The 25,947-nt window shown below is 38.9% G+C and overlaps 1 long non-coding RNA gene across 1 annotated transcript in view; it reads right to left on the bottom strand.

The window, feature by feature from the left end:
* LOC111610100 overlaps positions 1 to 21,074 on the bottom strand; it is a 53,364-nt gene extending 32,290 nt beyond the window's left edge. Inside the window, exon 1 of the long non-coding RNA XR_002753492.1 lies at positions 20,679 to 21,074. This is a non-coding gene — a long non-coding RNA (uncharacterized LOC111610100). The remainder of the gene's footprint in view (positions 1 to 20,678) is intronic.
* Positions 21,075 to 25,947: the final 4,873 nt, after the last annotated feature.

Raw genomic sequence — 25,947 nt, 5'->3', positions numbered from 1 at the left:
ATAACCTACTAATCACTGATCAAATCAGAAATGATCAAAGGAAAAGTAGCCGATTCTGATTCTAACTGAACTGGTTCATCTTAGAACTTTTTCTCCACAATTCACGTGGAAGGAGTGATTGGATAATGTTTCTAGAAGTTTAAACCCAAATGTTTCATTTGTATTGTTGGAGTACTTTTAGATTAAAACAACATGTCACAATTCAGGTTTATAGAAATGGATTAATAAAGCCAACAGTAATAATATTTAGGGATCTTTAGACCACAGTGTGGAATCTCTCTGCATATAGTGATTATAGTCCAAGCTTAAGTATTATTTTTATAGTTTTCTAACTGGTTGGGACCAAAGTATTAGTTTCACACCTGTAGGAACACTTTCAAGTGGCGTCCTTGTGGATTCCAACTGCACTCAAACTGAAAAGAGCTAAAGACAACACTTCAGCTCAGGTGATTCATCTCACTTGAAATGCATAATTAATGACCCATCAAATGCACAGCACTTTGTTTCTTACTAGTGTGAAGGTAAAGTGTGCATGCATCTTGGCATCGATCAGATGAAAGCCTGACAAACGGCCCTATTCTTCTCTAATAGGAATAAATCAGAGCACGCACATGGCAGTGTTTCTGAGACAGAGATAATCAAAAGCAGAGACGGCCAAACATCTTGTCTAATGTCTCAACAAAATGGTACCAATTAAGACGACAAAGAAATCTCCAAAAGCCAGAATGAACCCATCCACCCTGTCTCCTTTTTCCACTCACTCACGCATACACACACGCACACAAACGAGTGATGTTTATTGGTCTTTAAAGAAAAAGAAAAAAAATACAGGTCTCATTCCATTTTTTTCTCCTCTCTTGAACTATCAGAGAAGAATGCTGGGACCCTCTTCAAAGCCTTGACACCGCTGCTTTTATTCGCTGTAATTTCTCACTTCTTTCACTGCAGTTTAATCCAGTCACACAGGCTCCCCTGAGCAGGTGAAGTCAGCCAAAGACGTTCCCACGGTCTCCGAGCAAATCCAAACGCCCCGAGCCCTTCCTGAGGGCCGGCCATCTGTCCGCTCTGTGTGGAGTGTGTTTGGGGGTAAAAGCGTCAGCTGTGCCACCAAACTCAACGTTCCAGCACACCCCGCCTTCGTGTAGAAAAAGCCCGAGCCGTCCCCCGTTCGAGCTGACCCGCGCGGGCGCCTCACACATGCACAGCTTGTGCCCAAACACAAACAAATCAACAAACAAACAGGCGGGCAGACACGACTTGTCACATTTCACCGACCCGCAACCCGATCCAGCCTGTTATGGGAACAAAAAGCCACTAAGCGTGAATATACGCTGCAAAAAAAGTAACATCCTGGCACTTTGTTGCTGTTTTACAGCTTTTAGGCTGCCTGGACAGAGTCTTCATCAACAACACATCAACCTCTAAACAAAGGAGTTCACTACATAAAACTTGACCTTTGCTCCCTTCAGGAATAAATCATTCATGCTGAATCCTTAAAAACCGAAGCAGAGAAGAAATAAAGTAATAATAAAAATGCTTTAAAGTAGCTGCAGTTAGTCGAGTTCAGATTTGGGTTGACCATGTGACGTATTTCTTTCTTCCTTTCTTTCCCCAGCACATGCTGCCTCCCCCAAACACACACACACGCACACACACACACATCCCTCCTAAAAGCTGACATGCTTTCTTTTTATTTCCCCCCTCGGTCTAAAAAGGAGCGACCACACCGCCAGTGGACGTGGTACTCTGCCCAGCCTGGCGCAATTTTAAAAAGCGTGACATTGCCTCTGTGGGAGCATGAGAACGGAGCTTCCTCAATAGTGGGGTCCCCATACCCGGCCCGTAACCATGGAAGCAGATGCCTGCCCTCCCGGCCCTCCTTACCTCCTGTCGATGGCGGGCTGTGAGCTGCTCGGGCGGTGAAAAGAAGCTGCGCCTGCCTTTCTCCTCGCTCTGACCGAACTTGCCCCGCTCCTCAAAAGGAGCCATTGAACAGGTCACCGGTCTAGACTTGTTTGCACGGTCCAGGGAGCAGCCTTGATGTAACCCTTGCTCTCCTCTCTCTCCCTATCTCTCTCTGCCTGCCACACCAGCCGCCCAGCGACTGCAGACTCTGGAGGGGTGGTGGCGAAGGGGTTGGAGTGGTGGTGGAAAAGGGGGTGGAGGGGGGACATTGGAGACGTGGTTTTGAAAAGGAGCCCGTCCGATTTTGCCATTGTGCCTTTTCATTCATCGATCGCATGAATATCGAACCTTCTGTCCCTGCGCGTGTGAAACGGATAGCTTAGCCAGCATTTTTTTATTTCACCCCCCTCTCGGGTCCGTGTCTGGGGGCCCCCCAGAGCTACAATTTCTTTTCACACTGCTTCTAAGAGTCGTTTTTAATTAAAACTAAAACTTCCTGTCTAATAATTCTTTCTAGGTTTGATCCCAACGTGACGGGGTAAACGATGCAGGAAACGGCTCATTTTATCTCTCTAGACTCGTGAGCATGTCTTGAAATACATTAGTGCATGTAAGATTTTATTTATAGACTCACTTAAAGTTTAGATTGTTTAAAAAAGAGCTTAAGTGAAACAAAACAAGCAATTAAGAGCTGGGAAAAATGAATTTGTCTTTAAAATTTGTAAACTAAAAGCAAAATTACTTCATCTAAATACCTCAAATTTGAAATTAACTAAAATCTGTAGGAAATATGTCTATGACAAAATACATTACAGTAAACTGCTCTGCTAGAATTTTTTTAAACTGCTGTGTTATTGTAATAATTATGAATTAGCTTTGAATCCAAAATAATAAAATCCATGTTTTTATTTTACTCAGATAAAGAAAAATGAGATTCTAACTCTGAATTAGGTTTTTATCTGATTAAATAAAGATTATTGTTCATTAGAGTGTTTCATACATAAACTGCAAATTAATAAAAATTGGCAATTCCAAAGAAAAAAAACAAGCATATAAAAATCAATACTATCATAGTTTAAGAAAGTAATAGCATGTTTAATCATTAGCTAAGGCTACACAAAGATTTGATTAAAGGTGTCAACATATCAATATTGTCCAGCCTGATAGGATAAAAGTTTGTTCTTTGATTTATTTAAATAAAATATGTGATATTTATAAATTTACAGTTTAGTAACTATTCTCCTTCCAGTCTTCTTTTTCTTATAGCATTAAAATTACTGAAGAAATATTCAAGTAAATTAATAACAGGTTTTATTTCAGAACCTTGGATTTGGCACTATGATAAATAAATACAATCTTATTTTGTATTTTACTTAAATGCTTAACATGTTGATGAGCACAAAAAGCGGTGAAAAGTTTCAGGCATGTGATTCAGCATGAAATGTAGAAAGCTGTAAGGAGGCCTGGCTGCAGCCGCCATGCTTCATGTGACAGGTTGCTATTGGATGGGGCCGAACCAAAGGGGGAGAAGGTGGGGAGGCATTGAGGCGGGTGGGGGTACGGGGTGACAAACCGGGGCAGAAAATGAGCAAATTCAAAGGCAGAGGAAGGAAAGCGAAAGGAACCAGTGGAGTAAGAACGACAGGGTATTGTGTTCATACAACAATCAGGGCAGTTCCCATCACGGATAAGAGGTCTGCCCAAAAATATTACTGCCACTAATAACCACTTCCAGACATAACAAAACTACCAGCCATCAGCAGGGGGTCTGGAACTGGTTTAAAAAAAAAAAGGCTTTTGTGATCATATTTGATGCAGAAAATCATTTGGAGTCATTCTTCAGTTAAGGTGAGCCTAAAATGTAACATGTCACTACAAATTTACAGCAGATAATTCGATTCAATATTTCAGTATCTGAATTCTTACAGTTCAAGTAAACCAGACAGATTTAATTTCCCGTTCATGAATTCATTTTAGCTTAAACTACCAAAAATGGTGCTAAATGATTGGACACTTATACAAGAAAAAAAAAGACATGGTAGTTTACTGCCTCGATATTTAAATAAACACATTTGTTATTGTTATTATTAATGACCTCATTGGTAAATATAAAAATAGAGAGACAAGCATAGTAATATACCTTTACCTGACATACTTAGACATGTATGTTAAAAAAAACAGCTTACTCATCTGGGAAGCAATAATGGCAGAAATCAGAAGTGTGTGTGTGTGTGTGTGTGTAGGTGTGTGTGTGTGGTTGAAGGCAGGAGGTGTGAGGATTTCCCTAAAAAAACTTCCTTTCTATGATTACATTTACATTTATCAAATTATTTTATGTAGGATATTTTACTGAATGGAGAATTTCATTGAAATTTTTAAACTGTTTTGAGATTTGTTTCCAATTTTAAAATGTCACACAAAGAAAAACAGGGGATGGTTTTTAAAATGTGTTACGCTCAGATATCAAACCAACCCTGAGTACAGCTGAACAGTGACTCTGCCAGTAAAACTTCACACATTTTTGCTAAACTGGAAGCAACTAAAAGGCCAGCAGAGCGAGAGTTTACCCAACAGCGCTGGGTTTGTTTGCACAGCTCAGTGTCTCTGCACCGCACAGAGAAGCGAACAGCAGCCCTGGCAGATGTTGCCATCATCACGCCTGGAAACGGCGGCAGCTAGATGCCGAGGGCTGCGGCACCACGTCTCCTCGCCTGCGTCAGCGGCGAGGCAGCAAAGCAAAGCGAATACAAAGGAGTTTCGAACGGATGAGAAGCTCCAGCACTGCCGCTGGTTCTCATTCTTTTTTTACACAGCGTCTGAACCGATCCTGTCTGTGCTTTCTGAAAGGAGACAGGGCTGCCAGCAGGCTGTGATTGCGGGCAGAGCAAGAGGACAAAAAGCGTTCGTTCGTCTTCGAGTTATAGCTGCCAGAAATTCAAAATATCATTGAGAGGATGAGGGGAGAGGAAAGCTGCACTGAACGCGAAACTAATGGAATTTTTTTATGGCTGTAAGGGCGAAAGGCCCCAGCAGACATTAGGCCTTTTGACAGTAATAATTAAAAAAAAAAAAAAGAAAAGAAAACACAGTTTTTACAAGTTTCAAATTAAAATGGTAAAAAAAAAAATGATCTGGAAGCTGCAGAGAATCCCCTGTGGATTAGGAAGATATCTTTAATTCCTATTAAAGAGAAAACGCAAATCTGGACTTGAACTGACTCAGACACCATTGCTCCTGATCTGTTGTTCTTGTGAGGGCCACAGGGGCCTGTCTCCCTCGACCCCCACCTCTTGGGTCAAGCCCACAGGCTGCTGCACAAAGAGAAGAGTTCACCATCATTTCCTAAAACCTTGAGTAGTCAGCCACTATATTCCTTTCACTGCATTTGGCCTTGACGGAATAATTCTCACATTTCAATCAAAACCTTCCATTTACTCTTCTTTAATTCGAAAAAGGTATTAAATAAATTAGTTTTAATGATGAACAAGTCTACAAAATCATTTTACATCAAAAGTCTCAACGACAGGATGAGGACAAATTCAGTCCTTATCTCTGCAGATCACAAGCCGGTCTGACGCTGTGATCGGAAGCATGAAAGGCTCCAGGACCCGCTGTGGCGGTGGCCGGGTCTCTGTCCTTTTTTTGTTTTTTTAAAGCAGAAACGTAAAGGTGGGCTAGGAACAAAAAGGCCTCTTCAGCATAACTGCAGTTTAAAGTGCTGTTTAATTAAGTGCGGAGCAACAAATCCTCCCCATTCAGAGCTCGGACACTTGTGGGTGCTGGAGTGGAGTGTAACGCCGGTGAAAGGCTCCCGTCATAACACTAGAGGAGTGTCCCCCTTCACTGCCAGCGACACACACTAATTCACCGCTGCCTGTGTGTTAACAAGCCAGTCGTCTGCTGCTCTAAGTCTTTGTGTCTTCAATGAGTCCAAATGGAGAGACAAAACAGAACACACACGCACACACCCCTACACACACACGTCGAGGCCCTCCTCCTGCATATTGCTCTTTTTATAGCCCAACATTGGTTTAGAAGTTGAGCTGAAGCATGATTTACTTAGTCTACCATTACATCCTGGCTAAATAACTTCTAAGTAAATTTAAAAAATCTCAATTGCTTTAGCTTGAATTGTAAATTTTACAAATGATTTTTTTGTACGTATTTATTTGTTTATGTAAGAAATGCAATATTTGTGGAAGACAACACAAAAAATGTACTTAGTTATCTTTATGTATATATATTTTGCCTGTTTTGTGCTTAAACATGTGTCTACATGGATGATTGATTGATTGACTGATTGATTGATGTGTAGTTGTTTATGGTATATTGAATTGACTTTTGAGAGAGGGGGCAGACTAAGATTTCTTTTCTTTTACTCTATGTTCAAAACGTTTGTTTATGTCAACATATGACATGTTTATTTTAAACTGTGAAGTGATTAAATAAACTAAAAGAAATTTCAAGATCAAAGCCAACCAAATTTCTCTTAATCAGCTTCAGGTCAAGTACTGAAAATAAGTTTCTTTTCCTTTTCATCAAACGCCTCAAAATCAAAAATTCCTACCATTTTCTGACTATAAACAAATCAGCCATGTGGACTGTACACATTTTTATTTAATAAAATAATTGATGTTATGTATTTTATTCCAAAAATGAAAATGTCTAGATTAGATTAGAAATTAGTCAAGAGGGAAATATCTGACCAATGCAAAGTACTATTTCAAAATATTTTAATGCCATGAAATAACATATAAATAATATATTTAACTTTAAGTTAAAATGCAGATGTAATAAAAATATCTCGTGTTTCTCAGTGCATGGTTGCCAATGAGATGATTAGTTAATTAAAAACTAAATCAAACAGAAACTTTTTGTGTGTGAGTAAAAGACAAGAGGAGCTCAGACTGGAGTTTGGTCTGGGCCTCTAATCCTGGAGGACAAAAAAAAGAAAAGAAAAAAAAAAAACCCGGCACATCCACCGAGACAAATCACGTTTGATGGACGCCCGCTGTTAGATCCAAAAGCAGCGGTTCGGTCTGTGAGGCCCATTGTGTCGGAGGAACCCTGAGAAGGAAACACGCTCAAAATTTATTAGAAGCGCGGCTCCTCAAATACGATATTAATTTACGGACAGCGCGGTGAATGCAGATAATCCTAATCCAATCGGAGGAGTGAATCAGTGACGTCGCAGAGCCGAGACGCTGCTTTTGGATGTTTTAGCTTCTCACAGAAAAAAAATGAAAATGGGGAAACATTTTTCAATATAAAAAAATTTTTAAATCCTTTTTTTTTATTATCTTAACAGATTTCCTTTTTAAAAATTTTGCAAATTCAAGATGAAAAGACATTTCGAAATCTGTAAGATGAAGATAAATTTAAATATCTTTTAACTAACTTAAAAAAAATTTGACATTAGACTTTTAGGTCTGTTAACTTAATCTTAAAGGAATAAGAAAAAAAGGGTTTTCAAAATAAGGAGGGAAAAAATACAATGCAACGCTGCCGTCTGGCAGGGATTCAGCGCTGCAGTTTGTGTGTGTAACAGATGCTTGCAGTGGTAGAAAATATTCCTGAGAGCTCAGGACCAACAGACTGCGGTGAGGAGGATTATGAGCGTCTCCGTGTTTATCTCTGGTGTCCACATGTGAGGATATATTGGTGTGTTGCGGTGGTGCCCTGGGCTCTGTGGTCAGATGGAGGAGGCTGGCCGGTGCGTTCGAGTCAGCTCGGGGTCAGTCCAAACACTGGCAGCTATTCATGGACAGATCAAGTTGATGTGGGATTCTTCTGCCCCTCATTTCCATATGAATGTAGATATGCTGAAGTAAAAAAAAAAGAAGCAAGATCCTCATCCCTGAGCCACAGACGGCTGAGAAAATAAGCATTTGCCAGAAGGAATCTGCATCTATTCCCATGGCAAATAAATACATTGGCATGTTAAATATAATGATGAGAAAGGAGGAAAAACAGATTTTACACATAAAATTAATCTTTGTTTTGCATCATAAATTATTCAAAGTCGACGCTGTCAGCCTAGCGGGCTCAGGGTCACAATACAAACACATTGGGATATAGTGAGACGCGTCGCTGTGAATGGGCACGCACACAGGAACAGGCTGCATCCCAGCCAGCCGGTATAAAGGCTTGTGCCAGACAAAGAGTCTGTCCTCAAAGACAAACAGCAGGAAGCACGAAACCCAGAATGAACGTGATGTAGAGACGCCGGCATCAAGCAGCCCGTGAAGCATGAAGCCATGTTGGTGAGGCGGCGGTGGACTGAAACACACGCAGATTAAAAACCAAAACAAATAGTGGAGATCTGCATACCCTGGACGTCCTGTATCCAGCCTGCTACCTGGCGCGGTCGGGCCGGAGGGAGCCGTGTCGACAAAGCGCCGTCACGTGTTTGTGCCCGGGATTCGGGTCGGCCGTGGGCCTCCGTACGCAAACGGACGACCTGGAGCGCGCCTATTGTTGCGGTCCATCGCTTGGCTCACAGACAAACCTCCGTGGCCTTTGGCTGTTTAAAGATGGGCTCAAACCGAGAGCAAGGGGACCATCTATTACGGGGAGTGATGAGGGGAGGGGACACACACAGACCCCCAAACGGGGGTAACTCTCAGACAGCCAGGTTTATAGCTGCAGATGAGGATCACTGCATTCTGAGGAGCGACCCCTTGTACAGATACAAATGATCTGTACAAGACAGAGAAGAAATACACCAGAAATCAATCAATTTAAAATGTAGCTAGGTGTAAAAATAACAGTGGAGCTAATTTGCTTGATAACACAGAAACACAGCAAAAAGAATGAGTTATTTAGCATTCCCTGAGATCCAATCTTTGCCTTATAATTACAAAATCTATACTTATTAGAACCTTTGATTATAGCCAGCAAAACAAAATATTTAAAATAATACTTATCAAAAAACTATCAGAGATATATAAAAATGGCATTTACTTAGGTATACTAGCACTTACCTCAAAATTGTCGCACATGCATGTGCATGCTAACGTTTATCTATTACAGGTGTATAGTGTGATGTGACCATTTTGGTGCAGATGAAAAACTCATATCAAACCAAAATGTTTTGTAATGTTTGAATAAAAATGTCTTTTTGGATGTAACATCAAAAATATTACTGGGCTGGGATAACCAATTAAACATTGAGAATCTTTCTAGCTAGTACCAATTATGTAGAAATACGAGTCATAGTCAACTTTCTCAATAAGTACACTTGTTTTATCCATGCTATATAACTCTCTGTCATTACAGAGTACTATTTGTCATTAAGTTCAATCAGAATTCGAATGTAAAAACCAAAAAGACTAAAAAGATACAAAGAAACAGAACCCTAAAGGCCGGTTGGAACTACTTTGGAGAAGGCTGGATTTGGTTTGCTACCGATTCTGGTGGATAGCACGACTGTCTGGACATTAGGAACTTCACTTTAGAGGAGGAGTTTCCAAACCCAGTCCTCGAAAACTACTGTCCACCAGGTTTTAGATCCAACACAGCCGAATCAAATGAATGTCTAATTACCAGGCCTTTGTCAAACCTGATGGAATAGTGAAGACGTAGTTCAATCATTTGATTTATGTGTGCAGGACAGTTGATCTTGAGAACTTGGGTTGGAGATGCCTGCTGTGGAGGTCCTTCAGTTTGACTGGAAATATTTCCAAACACACAAATGTGTTTCTCTCGCATGAAAAAGAAAAGTGTAGGCGCCTTCTTTCAGGCAGGTGGCCGATATCACACAGCAATACGAGTCCATGAACTACTTGTCAGATTCTTCTTTTTTTTGTGGTTTGCACCAGTGGCAACTTCCAGATGTTGATTATGTGATGCAAAAAAAGTGTTTCCATTACAGTTTTGCAAACTTAACTAATTTCAATATGGCTGAAAAAAACCACCTCATCCTAGCGACAAAACTGTTTGCTGAAAAACGTCTCTTTTTTTGGAAATTGCAGTGTTTCCGTTAGCCAAATTTATTCTCGAAATGTCAAATTGCTCAATTATATGGTCAATGGGAACACATGAAGTGTTTCACTTTTTCTTGCATCTCAGTGAAAGATCTTAAACTGTAGTATCGATTTTCCAACCGTAACGCTGAAAACCTTGGCTGACCTTGATACCAGGGACTGGTGGCAAGAGGAATTCAAGAAATTTTAGACTTTTTCTTTTATTTTCACTTTAAGTCACAGTGTGTGACTATCCTGAGTGGCTCGCTCGCCTCTGCCAGCTATCCAAACAGAGAAAACGTGACATCACTTCTGCAACATCTCCAAAATACGCTCGAGGCTCTCCATGCAGCAGGTTCAATGAGTGATGCAGACTCAGTCTAACGTTCACTACCGGCCCTTATGAAGGCCTCCCAAAACACATGCCGCAGGTCATATCAAGGAGACTGTGATACGGTTATGTCCGGAAAGAACTTTAATTTTCCATCCACAGCACAGCTGCATTCTACTGACATTAATTTGGTGTTAGAGAGAGACAGCTGACTGTTTGCTTACACTGGACGTTGATCTAAAGAACAATATGGCCCCAGCGCAGGTGTGCTCTTTATTTCCGTAGAGCGCACCTACGGAAATAAAGACAACAAGCCCCGGTGGGAGTACACAGAGACATAAATCCCTTTCAGGCAGAGCACATCAATTCCTGCTCGTCATCGTTTGTGCATATTTTATTACACTTTCATAAAATCACACCCATTGCATTACAGCTAACATGAAACAGAAATTGAGGGTTTTGACTCCATTTTAGAAAGTTGGCAAAGATGGAACAAGTGGGTTGATTGTTCCTTAAAAGAGGGGTCATCATCCTAGTATAAATCTGTCACCTAGAACAGGAAAAACAGGAGCTTCTGACACAAACCTATAGGATTTAGGAAGAAAATGAAGGCTGAGGGTTGAAGGAGATGAGAAAAAAAATCAGCGGTTCACCATGTGGCCCACAATCTATTCATTGCTCCCGTTTAATTTCTTTTGGGTGCATAATCCTTTCAGTTTCAATGGCAAATTTAACAGTCCCCAAGGCCTAAGCACCAGACTGGTCAATACAAAACCAGACAACTAATTACTGAGCGCACCGTGCTCTCCTCTGCCCCCTCCTCTCTTTTTCTTCCTTTTTACTCTCCTTCGTTCCTCTTCTCACTACAGCAGCTGTGGGGATCATGTACACAAGAGCAGCAGTCAGCCAGTATTAGGTTTCCACTTCCCAGTTCTCCCTTAAAAGCTTGTCCCATAATGGCCCTTCAGTCACACAAACACGCATAGGGTTTCATCTGAAAAATGACGCACACCGTGGGACAGGGACATGCGAGCGATGATGTTCACGTCAGTCATTTGAAAGATTTTTGAAACACATTTCAGTTTGATTCTCTTTCGCTTTTAGTTAATCTTTTAGGTGTTCATTTATTTTTTGAAGATTTAACCTTCAAAAATGCAGAAACCGCTTTCCGGGAGACAAAAACATAAATGTTCCCGACGTCGAGCAGTTAAGTAGCTGCTTTAAGAGCATGTAATTACCACATAATTGACACCTTGTTTTAAAGTAATAAACATGGTTACAACCTGACAAGCTGTTTGGCTCATAAAAAACACTCAGACCTGACCTACACCTGAGAGTCAGGAGCCAGAGTGGCTGAAAACAGCAGTCCTTTAATCAGAAAGTTTGTTGACATTAAATATATGACAAGAAAACCATTTCGATTAATGAATTTAGTTAACTGATTTAATTAAATAAGCGAGTGCTGTTTAAGAAAATAAAAAAAACTGCACTGTCTAACAAATGTCAGAGAGTATTAAAGTGTTTTCCCTTTATCACCTTAAAGTAAACATTTTTAGATATTGAGTAAAACCAAATTATGATTTAATCCCAACTGCTTCAGCCAGAGAAGGTCAGCCTTCCTGTTCAAAGTGATCTCTGGGTCTCTCCTGGCAACAACACACTCAAAACAGAGATCTCAATTTATTCGCTATTGTATACAATAGATTTTATTAAAATAAATAGCACATTTTGCATTTTCTATAGATAAAAGCTCTGGGTTGAATAATATTCAGACTGAGCTGAAATACTGTAAATCTTGAGCTGGAACTCAAATTGAATATCTGTCATCAATACATCTCCATTAATGTTTTGTTGTGAATAGGAGCTATAAAAATGAACAGAATTTATTAAAATTGAATTGTAATGAGATTATTAACAAGACTGGGTATTGTTGGAGTTTTATGCTCCTACTTTGCAGGCGGTTTAGCTGAAAACAATCAAATAAGTTGGGAATGTTAATGAGTCGGGCGATTTAAGACATCATACGTTTCAGCTAAAAAAAATTACCAAATTTGATGTAATTTATGTACCAACCAACATTACATGACTTACAATTTTTTAGGGATGAATCAATTATTGGAATAATTGTCAACTAGGTAAGTTATCAATTAATCATTAAATGGTGTATACAGACTCTAAAAGCTTTATTTGTTGAAAAACACACTTAGAAGCAAAATTGTACATTTATATTTAAAATAAAATTAGCTTCCTGAAACTCAAGTGGCCTAGTTTTAGCTTCAAACGGTTCAAATCCTATAAAAATATACATCTCCTATTAAGCACCTTTTGCTATCAAATTATTAATTTGTTATCAGATCAGCCTTAGCTCTATTGGTATTAAGTCAAAGTATTTTTTTAGCTAAAATGCATCCTTTGCTAAAAGAATTAAACAATCAAACAATCACTAAAAGGAATGTTGTTATTGCATTTTAGGCAATAAGATGTTTATTTCTTTATTTAAAAAGGAATTTCATTATTTGTTTATTTGCATTTTTTAATGTATTTCTAAAATTGTATTAAGAAGGCTTAAGTGATTAAATTAAAAATGTGCAGAATCTGGCTTTTTTTCAATCAGAACAATCGATTATAAAAATAATTGTTAGTTGCGGCCCTATTATTTAAAAATTTACATTCTCAGATGTCAGTGAGATGTTATTTTATTGGCTATTTTAAAAAACGCATCATAATAATGGAGTTGATTCCTATAAAACGAAGTCTTAACTCCTCTGAAAACCCAAGTGGATGTATGTGGTGAATTTAACTTGTAGCGGAGCCTTTAGTGCAGATAAGAAAGAATGTATCCTGTGCTTCCCATGAGTAAACACCACCGCTGTGACAACGATAACACAGTCATGATAGCATGCTTGCTGTTAGCCCAGCCCCACGTTTGGTGGCTGCTGTCCTGAGCTTTGCGGGGATCCTCTGTAAACAGATGCACTGTCGGGGCTTTGATCATGACCCAAGCACACACCAGCAGCCACTAATTTGCTGAGGGGTTTAAAAACTCCCCCAGTTAAGATCACTTCCCTCAGATAATGGGAAGAGTTGCCCCCCAGTGACCTGAGTGGAGTGTCCTTTGTCTCACTCCTAATGTTTGACTTAGACCATTGTGTCTGCATTATCCACCACCCTACCCCCCCCAATAACAGCCAAGCTGCATCACGCCACACCACCCTCAGAACGGAAACGCTAAATGTATGGACGCCATTTCCCTGCATGCTCAGAGCTGTACCCTTCACTCTCTCCCCCCAGCACACAGTTTGTGTGTCCACAAAAGGCAGAGCTGTTTAAAACGATACAAAGGGAATCACGTGGGACGGACTCACACACACACACAACAACACACACGGGTTCACAAAGAAGTCCTGCAACCCGTTGGTTTGCAAAACAGGAGGACAAACTCCTGTTTGCTCAAAGAGAAGCAGACAAATTGATCATGATCTCTTGACCCAAGTAGCAGGCAGCTGTCCAAAACAAACATCTCTGAGATTGCTCAAACACAAAATGAGATAAATCCCTCAGAATAAAACACTTATTGGATTGTTCTGAAAATAAACAATGTCAGCACTATTTGAAATGAAATCTGTCAAATGACCCAACATTCAGAAGGCAAGTTTGTTCCAAGCACCTTGCAGTGACCTCAGTTACAGCTGCTGTATTAGAACAAGTAGATTCGGTAAGAGACAACTGCAGAAAACTCTTAACTCCACATAAGCCGCGTTTCCAGCAACGTTTTTTTATGCGCATTTTGAAGGATTGCATCAAACAAAGATTGACAGAAACGGCAAAATTTTGCAAAATGTTGGCTTGGGGTGGTGTTAGGCTTTTCCAACAACAACAACAACAAAAAGAGTTAATGTGCTAAGAGGGCAACAGAAACACCTTCTGCCAAAACGTTCTGAGGTAACGAACGCTCCCATCCTCTGGTGGGTCAAAATGCAAACCTCCAGCTCAGGAGGAAGGACTTTCTATTTTTCTGAGATGTGTGGTCCGTGCTAGATTGTGTTGTTTATTATGTTTATTTAACGTCAACATCTGATGAAATTATGCCTAATTTGCATTTTCCTTTTGTGTAATATTTTAAAAGTTTGCTCAAAATTCACAATTGGATGGAATCGTAGCTAGAGCTAATTAAGGTCTAACTGGTCCAGTTGTTTCATTTTCCTGCTCCACCTTAGGGATGTAAAGCTGAACCCTTTTCTCAATTATTTAGAGACCAAAGACTGAAACGTTAATACTGCTCATCTGTTTCCAATCTTTTAGTAACTTTATCAGTTTAACAAAATGCTGTCCACAGAAAAGAATATAATCACGGGATTTTAATTGAAAACAAGAACAGAAACAAACCTTTTTTAAATCTCTTGTTCTATGCTTCTGTGTGCATCATAAGAAATGGATCTCTGGTGATGGGTCACACAGCCTCATTTAAAATCCTGACATCATCATCATCATCAACCCACTTGGGGCTTTTTCTGCTCGCATTCGATCCCATTTGTGGATTTGTGTGTGTGCAAATAAAAGGCTCTGGGTCAATTTGCCCCTTCACCAATTCCTAACCCCGTTTTGTCCCAACCTTTTTCAATTTTGTCCCCATAAACAAATGATTTCTAAGCATGGCATTGATGCTATATATCAGTTTATTTTTTTTGTGATTGATCATTTTCCTAAATTATGGAAATAGGGGCCAAAACTGCAGGAAAATGGCAAAAGGTTAAAACAGGTGAAAACAGGCAGCAGTTCTGGTGGCGGACAACATGACGACTTTGGAACATGTCATATTCAATAAATTACAATATTCGTCCAGATGAATCTCATTTTTCAGATTAAAAGTAACTTTTTAAAAGGACAACCTTTAAGCAAGTATCAACATACTTTTTATTATTAAGCCCACATTTCTTTTTGCATAAACAGTATTTTATTCATCCAATGTAATATTCTAACTTTAAATGCCATTTTTTTATTAGCTGTAAGCAGAAAATCTTCATGATTAATAGAAATGAAGAATTTGTGTATTTTATCTTTAATAACTACACAAGCAAATTGTTATTTCTACTGCAAGAAAATTTGTATAAGATCATTTTACCCTGTCAACCATCCCTACTTTGCAATATCCTTTTGAATGTTGCCTTAAGATTAAGAAAATAGGCTTATTATGATTAATTGGAACCAATTCAAGACGCAGTAGTAGATAATAGATATTCAGAGGAATGCCGAAGACTTGGCCTAACATCATTAAAAATTAAATAACAACCGATCTATGATCATTATCATCTGTCATTAGTTAAGTGCTGAAGACAAACCAGCAGAGTATCGAGTTCTTACTTTTGTTTTCACCAAAAGAGTGAAAGTTAAACAGTATTCATGATTCATGACTTGCTCCAAGAAGATAGATTTCGAAACAAAACATGTAAGAACGTATCTTGGAGTTTCACTGAGAGAGGCCCTGAAATGGTGCAGCGACCTCTTTGTCTCGTCATTTCACTAGGAATGGGATAACATCTGGCCACATTACAGCATCCCATTTTACCCTGATTAGCTCTAAGAATTTATCAGCAGATCAATTACTGCTAAATCTTTTGTTTTATTAATACATCAAACTGTAAATGCATCAACACGCGGCATATTTTCCGATGCTATAATTGTAGTCAGTAAAGTTAGGGACATGGGCTTTGCAGAAAACATAGGAAGATCTTGCAACCCCTTCTTTGGACCCAAAACAACTACCTCAAACTTCCTAGGGTGTTTTGATCACTTAGGGCAGATGTTTGTAGCATCCAATGGTCAGATTCAAATAAAGTTTACACGAATTAGGAGTAGATGTCATAGACCTCGAAATATGCAAATCAGCTGAAAGCTAAATCAGTATGCTGGAGAAATCATAATTACTAAACCCTCATAAGGTGGAGTGAGAATATGAAGGATGATATTCAAAACTAAAACTAAACTATGAAAACAAAGTTAAACTACAGTGGCAAAAAATAAATTTAAAAAACATGGATAGTACAGAAACTAAAGCAGTACCAACTATTCCACTTATCATGGTTAACACTGTCTAGGACTAAAGTTAGCAAGCTACAAGCAGCATGTCTATTATTACAGCTGATGGGTAACCCCAGCAGATTAGCCTAAAGAATAAAAGCTACTATTAGATCTTGAGTCCAAAATGTCCAGAATAACAAAAAGGATTAATAATTAGTGCAATAAGTTTGGGTACTCATTAGGTATCATTCTAGATTTTTGTGAGACTATGTCACAAAGTCTAAATAACTAAATAAATATTGGACCACAATACCCCATGCTAAATTATTTTACCAAAAGTTGTAAATGTTGCTTTTGTGTTTTAAATGTAAACAATCAAATTTACATTTTTGTTTGAAATATCAAGTTGAATTTATTGCATTCTTCTTACATGTGGCCCAATGCCTACTGGTCAGTTTAATGAAAGTTGTTAAAGACACGAAGTACCCAGAGCACTATTTAGACTCCAGCTTCTAATCATTTTAATGCCAGTGTTGGACACATAAGACATTAAAGTTTTCATTTTTTTAAATACGATTTAAACTTCCAGATTCCTTTATCAGAGTAGTTTGTTGACTTTTTCCGCTTCTCTATATAACTTCCTGACATTACTCAGTCTTTTATAACAATCCACAACCCAACTTACCTGGGACAAACTTTAAAGAAAAAGAAACCAAAGACTTACAGACTTTCCTAAAAGAAATAATGGAGTGTTGGACGATTCTTGTAGATAAACCTGCGTATATGAAACACAGTTTACTGTTTGGACTTATTCCCTAACACAAATCTCTTATCTAACTAACTTTGCTCAATCTTTAGGACTCTTACAAATATTACAGATAGACGACTAGAACATTTTAAAATTAGTAGTTAGGGCTGGAAAAAGAAACAAACGCCCCGCATTTATTTGTATTACTTTATGATTCATGGCTTGTCTTGTCACATGGACCTTTTAATGAGCAGCCATCTTTCCATCTGTAATGATATAATAATAACACCTTAAGATTTTAGGTGTGTTGAAAATCTCCACCTCAACACACTCAAAGAGGATTTAGGTTATTTTACTTTAAATATCAGCAGAATGAAAAATGATCAAATGTCCCTCCTCCTCCTCAGTCTCTTGACAACATAATTAAAACCGAGCCAGTGACTGGGGTTAGCATTATTAGGGCTACATGCTCAGCGGTTTTCTTGGCTCAAACTGAGTGAACTTGGCCGCTCTCTTCAACAGTGTGAAATTCAAAATTAGGCTAGCCTCCCAGCATGATCTCCCAACTATTTAAAGCAGAAATATTATCAAAATTACACATCAAACTGTTGTTGTTTGAACTTTGTGGTAATCAACACTAAAAACAGGTTGTGCTTTAAGTGTATTACAGATGGTTGTGAAGGGGACAGGAGAGGCTAGAGAGGCCCACTTATTTCATTTACATGCACTCTTGTAATATGATCAGCGCTCGAGTAAGACAATACCCAGATTGGGACTCTCATACAAACATCCTAACAATGTTATCTTAGTTGCATTATGGTTGTAATGGAAGTATGCACAACTAGATTTACAGTGATGGATAACCCATTGATTTTTAAAAGACTTTCAGCATACAGTATATAGAATAATACAGAACACGATACAGGAAGATGACGCTTTTACAATCTACAAGTGGAAAAGGTTAACAACTGGCACAACTTGTATGAATGTATTGAAGTAATAAGAGGTATAGTTTGAACAAAAATCATCACTCCAACATGCTCAGTGAAAGGAAGAAAAGCTCCGGAGCAGAAAACAGTGAAGCGTAACTACTGTTTCTCTGCTGGTTGAGATGCAGTAAGGGAAAACCACTTCCTATTTCCTGAAGCCTTCCGATCCTGCCCGCTTCTGAGTTTCTGTTTTCATCCTCAATGCCACCTGTGTCATTCAGATGTCAGCAGCAGCCCGACAACTAATAAATCACTGCTGCTAAGTGAGCTTTTCCTTTTTACTGCTTGCACACAACAACTGGGCTAATTTATAACCAGACGAGGCATGAGGCAAAGGCTAAAACTGGCTGTGGGGGTCAGAGGGGTTATCTGACAAGTCTACGCTTGGTGTGAAGGACAAAAAGCTGCTGCGATCTTCTGTATGCACACATATAGTTTCTCAAGAGTTGAAAAACATGTTTGCTCCTTTCAGATTGGACAACAATTTTATTTAGAAAATTAAATAAAACCAAAGTTCTAGATTCAACTTTTTCCAATTGATATGCACAGATTCTGAGTGAGGAATGTGACTCAGAGTAGGGAAAGGCATTTATTGTACTGGTTATAATGATTTTTTAATTATTATTCTGAGTGAGAATTTTGATAGTGCTTATATATGAATAACGTTAATATTACTTTTTTTTTGTCACTGTTCTACTAGTGCAGCGAAAAAAAGTACTGCAGAAAATTTCAGTACTTCGTGTATCTTGTGTCCTGAAGCACTATTCAATAATCTGTTCAGATTTTTATTTACTATTCTGTTTGTTTTTTTAAAGCAAAATTTATGTTTGTGGATTTTGACATAATCCATCACAAAAAAAGTCTAAAAGGGATTTTTAATCGTCATTTTTATTCATATTACAATACCACAAAACACGCTGGTAAACTTTTAAGTCTGCATCACCCATCCCTAACTGAGAGAATATAGTATTTCTTTGTCTCAGTGCTGAGTAAGCAGTTTGTGGTTTTTAGCAGGCACAGTTGGAGCAGAAAGAGGAGCCATCTCTATTAAAAGTGCAACTTTTTGACAGCAAACTTCACAAATCCTCATGATGACGGCCTACTGTTCTGCTGCTGTGACCTACATGCTCAAAATAGAGAACTAGATTCTGCAGCAGACATTGTGTCTGTGTCTATAAAAGACACAGTGCTGTTGACTGAGATCCAGCATACACACACACAAAAAAAAAATCCCCTGCATCATTTAAATAAGGCAAATTAAAAACAAAGGCACAATTAGTTGAAATTACAGCTTGACAGCACCTTCCACAAAAGAAATATGCTCACAATTGCAAGTCAAGACATTTAATTCCCATGTTGCTGCCATGTCTAATGACAAGAGGGGCGCGAGGGAGGTAGAGGATGAATCAGACAGAGACGGGGTCTGATTTCTTCAACGAGATGAGAGAGAGAGAGAGAGAGAGAGAGAGAGGTCAACAGCCAATGAGCCAACAAGGTGAAGCACATAAATCACTGCACTAAAGTTCAGCAGCTGACCAAAACCACTTCACTTTCTCATTGCATTCACGCAAAGTGAGGATGATTGAGAAGTTTCTCAGAGGTGAGGTTAAAATAAAAGAGCAAAGGAATAAACAAGCCTAGAAATGGTGACGTTTACCAAATGTTTTTGCAAGTGAGAAACTGCAGTTTTATCTGTTGCGTGCAGAAATAGGAAATAAAAAATAGTTTGAAAATAATTTGTAAAAAATAAAAGAGCTAATTCAAGATTTTAGAAATGCACAGAAACTAAACAAACATAAAATACTAAATGCAACAATTCATTGTCAAATAAGTACATAGTTCAAAATGTACTATAAAGATGCATAGAGTGCTGCTGAGGTATCCTTTAGATTTATCACACAAAAGGCTCATTCACGGAGCCTGCAGAGAAATGTTCATTTGCAACTGCAGCAAAATCTACCAATATCTACTTCAGCTTTCTGCAGGAAGCAGACAGTAGTCATAATAATCCGTTACATTTCATTTCAGCAACGCCACCAAAAAAATTCAACAACCCTGTAGCATTTCAACAAAGGCCGACCAAACCCAGATCGGCGCTCAGCCGACAGGGCTTCACCACTCTGAAACTTTTGTAGATTTCTGGATTAAAAACAAGTGAGCAAACAATTTGTTTTCAGACATGCTTAGTTTACAATTGTGTAATATGTAAATTCTCTAGATCTTGTCCTCATTTATTAAAGAAATTGAGAATTTTTTTTAGTGTGTGTGTGTGTTCTATAATTTAAATCCGTCACAACTGAGCATTGGATAAATTTTATCAGGCAGAAACGCAGATCTCCTTCACTTCAGCTCTAAATACAAAAGAGACGCTTCAGTGTCAGTGTCACAACTAAAAAAGTTTTTTTGAGTCACCGTGCCATTCTCTTTGACCCCACCACATTCCCTTCCCCCATATGGCCCCGTTTTCCATCCCCCCCCCCGCATCAGTCCACCTTGACCCTCAAAATTTCAAACTCAACAGCCTCTTACAGCCAGGGGATGAAAACACCTTTAAACATAAAGTGAAAGAAAAGTTTTGTTTGATTATTTTGCCTAAAACAAAACAGCTGTCCAAGACTTTTTAAAAAACCCAGTTTGCTAGCTATGGAGCAGGGCAGGCAGATGGAGATTCTCACTGACAGAACTTCTGAAAAGTGCTTCGATAGAAACAGAAGAGCACTTACCACATAGTTCCCGACATCTGAGCTCGCAAATGTAAGGTTCCTCTCACTTTATCTCCGATCCGCTTAAATTTTTCGGAGCCTCCATATGGCACCCCCACCCCTCCGACAGGCAGAAAGCATAGACAGCGCAGCAGAGGGAGAGTCAAACACCCCGAGAAGAGAGCGGGAGAGGGAGGGGAGCATTAGCCCTGGTGTGGGGAAGATGGAGGGGATTCTTGCAGCTGTGAAACACCACCACCCCCTCCCCAATCCACTCCACCTCCCACCCTGTCAGTATCTCCTCAAATTCAATCCTCTTCTCCATGTGTGTCTGCTGCACCGCGGAAAAAGGCTACGGAAACAAAGTGATCTCCTTACATGCAGCCCAGAGAAGGAGGCAGAGGGAGGGTGGGAGCAAGCGAGTGAGAAACATGCGCAGGCAGCGGCGGGGAAAGAAAACAAGCGAGCCGCTAGGAAGGCCGAGGCAGCCGGAGGAGAGCAGCAGGTTCAAGTTTTCAGCGTTTTCTCCACTTTTGTTGTAAAACTTGCCGACTGAGTGGGAGGGAACAAGCGCTGGGCTTCTAGGCAAGGAAATAGTCCATAATATCTTCCAGCTTCTTTCAGCCCCCCCCACCCCCACCCTTCCCCTTCTCCCTCCCTCTTTCTCTCACTCTTTCTCTCGCTCCGGTAATAAGCCTGGCTGCTCCAACCCCCCTCCTCCAGGCACTGGAATGCAAAGAGAGGCCCAGTCAGACAAACCCTGGAGTCAGTGCACCTTGACCTTTAGGTCAGATGTAGTGTGTGTGAGCGGCTTGCAGCTCTAACTGTGACCGTGTCTGTATATAATTATATACGTATATATATCTGTGTGTGTTGAGTGGAGGATGAGGGGTGAGGGGGGGTTCCTCATGAGATCATGTAACTGTGGTCAGAGAGCCACTTGACAGAGATAATTCTGTCAGACACTTACACCTCATCACAACCAGCATTCCACCGGCTGCTGTTACCTTCACATAATACAAGCCTTCCCTCCGACACAATCGCTCCGTTGAAGGGTTCGGGAACATTACTGAATGTTCTTTTTACCTACTTAATAACTCACATCAACAAGAACAGGCCAATTACGCAACTATAGGGAGAAGCGATATGTTGAATAGAGTCTGTGATGCTTTTCAGTATTATATATTCGGTGTCAGATTAATGATGTAATGATGGCTGAGAAGTCAGTGTGAACAACTAAAGAAGAGGGACTGTTTTGCATTGTTTTATTTTGACGTTTCTTTTAATGTGGTTATATTTTTCGTTTCTATCAAACTATTTTTCTGGCCTGATAGAAAGGCTGATGTTTATACATTATAAATGGACATTTTAAATGTTGGGCATTAAAACTAATCTTAATTAAACATACTGGCTTAAAGATATAGATTCCAGTAATGGTTAAATTCCATAACCAGCTACCTTTGTTTAGCTACACTGATTCTGGTGGTGTAATTTCAATTAATTAATGATAAAGATTGCAATGTGTTGAAAATTTTAACCCTTCTAATTACTTTTTGTTAATCCATATAAAAGGTTTTAACCAGAACCTTCGCACTCAGGTGTTTCTGGTACGCCCATAAAACTGATGCACATCTGCAAACAACAATGGATGACAAAGCTGCTTCTCTTGGCCCACTGGATGTTAATTTATGCTTCAAAAAATGATTTGATGGGACGCCAGAAAAGACCCGTTGTGTGCACATTGTGCTAAAAGGAGTTAGCCGAAGTCAGCGAAGCTCTTCAAGCCTAAAATAGCATCTCAGCGCTAAACATGTTGCAGCAGCACAGACGTCCCCAAAGCTAACGTTAGCTTCCACAGTCAATATTTCTAAAGAAGGATTTTTTTTCAAATAAGCTACATGAGTGATCTTTGGTTTCTGAAACACTTGAAAGCTGGATGGGTGTAACAGCAATCTGCACCAATATGATGCTGAATAAGCCAAATAAATTAAAAACAACAAATATCTCTGTTGTTGAGAGAATAGATGTGTGTGTGCTATGTTGGACTGGTGACCCACCTCTTGTCCAATGAAAAACAACATTATCCCAGTAACACAAAGACTTTCTATGAAACTATTGTGACTGCTTTGGAAATTTTACACCAAAATATGAACACAAATTAATTTTGGGATATTTTATGTTATGTGTTGCTCTGGAAAGCTTCTAGTGAAGAACCTTTTAGATTTATTGGACCCCTTTGGTCTTACTAAGTCAGTGAATGGCTCAATCAGAGGTACACTGCCAAAAAATTATATCACAATATATATTTTTAAATACATTGACAACTATATTACAGATGATATTCCATATTGGATTTAGCCAAATAAATATGTAACTTCAAAACTTTAACTTTCCTTTATAAACAGTCACCAGAATAAAAATTACATTTTCCAAATTCATGCATTTTATTTCCCCTTTATACTTATATTCCCTCTTTCCTTATAAAAATGCTCAACACTCAACATCTACATTGAAGTAATATATGTCAATATTTTGATTTTTAGTTACCATTTTGTACAAAATATTGGAAAAAATTGGAGTTGAAGGGATTTTTGAATAAATCTATATCTGTCCATATATAAAGCGTTTCTCATCTGGGTTTAAAACATATCACAGAAATGCCGTTTTAAGGGTTTTTAATGACATATCTTTAGCAATGGATTCTGGGAACAATGTTTTAATTGTGCTTAAACCATTTGGCAGCTCTCAATGGCAGGAGGAACATTGAGATTCCTCCTACATCTCTGATAGGAGGAAAGGAAAAATGTACTCTGACAGGAGTCTATGTCATCCAACGACTCCAGCTGTACCCCTTCGTTTGACTCCCAGGATCACAAAAAGTCCAGCATCACAAGTGTAGGTGTGAAATGGACCTCAGCCTAACATCTGGCTCACATGTCAGTGGTTAAGTTTCTTTCTTTTAGTTGAGGCGGCTGTGTCTCTGCATAGGACGCCACCTCGCGACAGTGATTCATGCTGTTATCACATCATGTCTGGATTATTGTAACGGTCTTTTGATTGAAGTTAACCAAGCTTTCCTCTCACATATAGAGCTGGTAAAAAAAAAAGCTCAATTTTTAACTTGTACAAGCAAATGAAAGCACATACATGTAGTTACAACTTCCCAGATAATCCACTTCAGATTTTATTTATTTATTTAATTCGTTACATGGTCTTGCCCCTTCTTATTTGTCTGATCTGCTTCACCTTTAAATGTCATTGTGTGCTCTTAGATCAACTGACCTCATGGTGTTCACTGACATTTTGCAAATCCAGAGGAAACAGAGCCTTTGCAGTTTTGGCTCCTAAAACGTGGAACAAGTTGCCGCTACACGTCAGACAGGCTCCATCGCTTCCTGTTTTTAAAACTTTTTAAAAAACATACTTTTTCTCCTTGACTTTCAACCTGGTGTACCAGTGCTATTTTTGATTTTCTATGGCTCATAATTATTTTGAGTTAGACAAAAAAAAGAGTTAAAAAGTGTTCTTTGTTTCTTTGTCTGTTCAGAATAGCAATCTGTGTCTTAAATATGCAATGTGTTTGACAAGTTTTTAAAACGGATTAGAAATGTTCTTTGCCCTGGTGACACGGTGATAATATCATGATCGTGAATTTAGTGTAAAAAATACCAATACTTGTATTAACTCCATACATACTCTTAAACGCCCTTAGTTTTAGAGAGAGGCATCGATAGATAGTTTTGATTAGGGCTGCATCTAACATTGCCATTTTTTCAAATAGAGTATACATTGTGACATGAAAAAAATACAGAAGGTTTCAACAGATAACTTGAATAGCACATTACGACATGCTGCTCTCATGCCATCTTATCTCTGCATGTTTTTATTATTACTGTTAGGGCTGCATAATATTAGAAAATCTTATGATAATATTAGTCAAGATTGCAATAATGAGATAAGTTGCCACATATGCCTATTTTCTTCTTTCCTCTCTTTCTCATGCATTTCCATCACTCTCTGACCTTTAGCAGTGCCATTAGTGTCTGGTGTGAACATCTTCTGCCATAAGACCGTCCAACTGGCTAAATACTACATTAGCATGAAAAATGCAAGTTCATAACACTTGGAATATATTAGCCTCATTGCCCTCCAAACGGTCCTTTGCGATGAGAATATTGGACATACTGATATTGTCGATGACAAAGTATTTGAGGTATATTGTGCAGCCCTTCTTTTGATCAAACTTTATCTTTAATTGCTTAATAGTACTTTGAACGTTCACTCTCAGTTCCTCTCGGGATTCGCCTTTAAGTAATTAAATTGTATGCTTGTTTGTTTAAATAACTTAATTATTAATAGAAGGAAAGGTGGAGCAAACCGTTGCTTTGTCTTAGGGATTTTGAACAGTTTAGGATACTTAACTTGCTCTACACTGGACTTAATTAGTCACCCACGACGTCACACCAACCGTAAACATCACTGCTACAGAGATAAATACCCAGTGACCTGTAGTATTCAACCAGCCCTAAGTGTAGGAAGTACTTCTAGCAGCAGATATGAGATCACACAAGGCAGTTCGTCTATCGTCAGGAGGGGGTTTCCCATCAGGTGCACGTCTATGATACACTGAGGTTCGACTGCAACACTGGATTATATATCAAAACTAATCTGAAGTGAGTTGCTTAAGACCAACTGTCAGCAAAGGGTTAATAAAAAAATTCTTTAAAACAATAATCATTTTCATGTGAAACTACGTCTCTTGTTATTTCTAAATCACTCATTATGTAGTGTGGTAGGATGTATTAATAAAATCAATTTAGTGGTAGAAAGGTTAATGTTCTGGGTTCACTGTTGAATAATGTAAAAAAATATATACAAGTATTCCTTTATCTTTATTAAAACATATCAAACCATGATTTTACAACCCATGTACGTACCGGATCGTGATTTTCCTGATTGGTACAGATAGTCAGGATTTCCAGCAGTGCATTATAAGCCTGGCAGGCCCCTTTTGACACACACACTTCCCCCATTTATTTAAAATGAAGGGGTTTTTTAATACATCTTTAACAGTGACAGTAAAGACTGATTAAGCTAGGTTTGTAATTGACGAATTGAACTGGGTGTGAACCAGTTCCACCTGCCTGTTAGCATCACACGCTACCATTTCCAAATTATGATGCCTGCTCATGCACCTACAAGTTTTTGTAACATTTCATATTTTTAACATAAAAACATGGTGGGCCGCTGGTGGACTGCCCAGCGCACCTACTACCGGGCTTAGCAGACT

Source organism: Xiphophorus maculatus, chromosome 11 (assembly GCF_002775205.1).
Source record: "Xiphophorus maculatus strain JP 163 A chromosome 11, X_maculatus-5.0-male, whole genome shotgun sequence".
Classification (NCBI taxonomy): Eukaryota; Metazoa; Chordata; class Actinopteri; order Cyprinodontiformes; family Poeciliidae; genus Xiphophorus; species Xiphophorus maculatus.
The sequence above is the reverse complement of the archived record's forward strand: the minus strand, read 5'-3'. Positions and strand labels throughout refer to the sequence as shown.